The sequence below is a fragment of the Aplysia californica genome, unplaced genomic scaffold (genome assembly GCF_000002075.1).
Source record: "Aplysia californica isolate F4 #8 unplaced genomic scaffold, AplCal3.0 scaffold00709, whole genome shotgun sequence".
In the NCBI taxonomy this organism is placed as follows: Eukaryota; Metazoa; Mollusca; class Gastropoda; order Aplysiida; family Aplysiidae; genus Aplysia; species Aplysia californica.
This window is the reverse complement of record NW_004797979.1, coordinates 122790-126050: the sequence shown is the minus strand read 5'-3', so window position 1 is coordinate 126050 and position 3261 is coordinate 122790.

Sequence of the window (3261 nt, the reverse complement as noted above, 5' to 3'; positions counted from 1 at the left end):
TATTATTATTATTGTTGTTATTATTATTATTATTATTATTATTATTATTATTTTTATTATTTTTATTATATTACTATAAGGCTACTATTACTATTACAATAACCATTACCATTACTATTACTAGTATTACTATTACAACATGAAGAGGTATTGTAGATCAAAGGCCTTCACTTTCAGTCTTGTGCTCCACTTTTTCCCGAGTGAGAGGAGTCAGGACATTCTTCTTTTTTTCTCCCGTTCATCTTTCACTGAACGTCCCAGTCTCTTGTGCTTCTCTCTTCCGTGAGTGAGACAAGTCAGGACATTCTTCTTCTTTTCTCTCGTTCATCTTTCACTGGACACCCCAGTCTCTTGTGTGGAGGCTGCTGTTTGTCATAGGTCCTCTCGTTTTGAAGGGAACTCTTGTGGCCTAGAGGTTAAGGTGTTCGCCTCTCATTCAAAGGTCCCGGGTTCGAATACGGGCAGCGACCGAAAAACTTTCTTTTCTAAAATTATCTCCTTACACCTCATTTCCTGCTCTCTAGCAATGTTCTGTCATATGCTTTCGTCTCCACTTTCCGCCCCCACCCCCTCACCTCCTTTGCCCCCTCCTCTGGGCTCTTGACTCTTTCTGCAGCCTTTCTGTAGGCACATATATCCATCCAGGTCACCAGTTTCCCCCCCCCCTCTTTGTGCAGACTTGCCTCTACACTATAAAGCGCTGCACAAGTTGCCCAGCGCCAGTCTTTCCAGAGAACAAAATTGGTGGCACACATTCGCGTGATCCGAGGCTGAAAATACAACTGCAGAGAAGGAAGTAGGTAGGTAGGTGTTCGCTTTTCACAAGGATTCATCCTTCTACCTCCTTGTCTTTGTCATGCTGTAATGCGTTTATAATGTATATACTAGTGCAGACTAGACCTCTCTAACATTCTTATATTATTTTAGGAGTTGCAATGTGTGTGTAAATACATTGTATAGGCTTTTATCTTTATTCGTTCACTGTTTCTAGAGATTCAATGGCATGGTGCTATATAAAGATAATTATATTTCTGTTAAAGTACTTATACACCATTAAGTTATTACCATTTTGTATTCGTCATGCCTTCTTGAGTTCTTCTGTTGCAGCTGTATCTTTCTCAATTTACCATTCTCTGAACCCTCAACTCCTAGAGGTTTCCTTTGGAATGTTGAACATACAATGATATTGTTAAATATTGATTAATATTCTGGAGAGCGTTTTTTGTTGGGGGTGGGGGGGGGGGGGAGGTTAAACCCTGACAGATACCTGGGCGCTTGCAGTTGCTCCATATGCCATATATTTGCTTTACTGACTGGTAACCCTCATATTTGGTCGCTTTTAAGGACAAGCGGGCTGCTTACCCTGATTTTGAGGGTTTCCGAAATTCTTGGCCTACACCAAAAGTTTGGTTTCATTGGTGTGTATATATATATTTGTTTGGTTGTAGAGAAAACTCGCCTTGTCTTTTAAAGAAACTGAATAAGGGACCTAAAACTTTACCTTCGATTTTCTCAAAACAGTTTTTTTCGGGATAGCCCCCCATTGTGCTTAAAAGCGACCATTTTGCATGTGTGCATTTGAATGATGTTGTAGTTAAAAAATACAAACGAACAAGCAAGCAGACAAACAAAGAAACGAACAAACAAACAAACAAACAACAACAACAGCTTAACAAAAACTGTAACAAACAATGAAAACAACACGAAAGTTATTCTTGTACAGATTTTTGTTTGACTCTAGAATCTAGTAATGAAAGAAATTGATCAACATGGTTTTGTACTTCTGTAATCTAAGTTTGTGCGCCCAGCGACTGCATGTCAATAGGGCTGAACCGTGCACCCACTGCGAGTGCACCAGACCATAAACATTTCTGCTGTCGGTGGGGGCTGAGATCGTGCATGCGCCCTCTCCTCACGCCATCTGTCATGTGATCTCTTTGTTTGGGAGACTGCCAGAAAATAAAAATAAGATAAAAGCTGACCTACAGCAAGGCGTTATTTGATAACTGCCGCCAGACTGTTCTTTCGTTATCCCAGCTACAGAAGGCAAAATAAATGGTCAATTTGTACTGATGCACCCAAACATAGATCTAGATTCATTGATTTGAGGGCTAAACTGACATACTTTGCAGTAAAACACACGTAAGGCCCCCAACACCCTTGAAAAGCAACTGTTTTCTTTCAAGTAAATATCAATCCTAATTGCCAAAACATCAGATCATTGTGATATGCAGGGGGGGGGGGTGCCCCCCTGAAACCCCCCAGATTCTTTATAGGTCTGGGGGGGCATGTTCCTCTGAACCCCCCCCCCCCCTCCAATATTGTTAAATGTACTATTTTCAAACATCAATAACTCAATAACTATATATTTGCGGTCAAAATAAAGACCACATTCGTGATTAGCTTGCAAAATACTTCTGGAAAAGATATAAAACGTGAACATGAGACGGGTGCCTAAGTAAAAAAACCAACCCAAATAAATACACAAAATATAATGCACATTTACAGTCGAACTTGCTCTAACGAACGGCCACCTGAAGACAATCACGAGCTGTGCAGTCGGCCACTTCCAAACCCCCTTGACGTTTTCTCTATGTGACTCCACAGTGGCAATGTGCAAGATTTCCTCCCCTAGGGGTGGCCGTCTTAGATATTAGACAATTCCGACTATAACAAGATTTGAAATTAAGAGAGAAAAATAATTTGTTTTTACTAAAACGGGCTTCCCTTTGTCCGTTATCTTGCTGCGTAGAGTAGCGGCTGCGAGCGAGCCTCATCCTAGATGTTTTGTCACCTCTTGCTGGTTCTCTCATTTCGTCCACATATCTGCAACGACTATCTGCAACACACTCAAGCGTTGCCTGCAGCCACGAACAGAGGTGAATAACACAGACAGACAAATGAAAAGACATGAGCGATGAAAGAAACAACAAGGCAGGCGGAGGGAACGAAACTTATAAATATAAAAGGGGAACACAATAACAAAGGAGGCGGGTGTAGGGTGGGGTGGAGGGGGAGGGATGGTGGGGGGTATACATAAAACTCGTCATGTGCACGTCCTGCTGTGTACACACTTTCAACCTTGAGAAAAGCGGGTAAACACCCTAGAGTTACCTCCTTTACATCTCTGGTAAACACCCAAACCTACTTCTAGACTCTTTAACGTGTGCATGGTTTCCACACACAGCACACACACAACATCTGTGTAATGCACAGACACCCATGTGCTTTGATCTTTCTCACCCCACCTCCTCTCTCTCT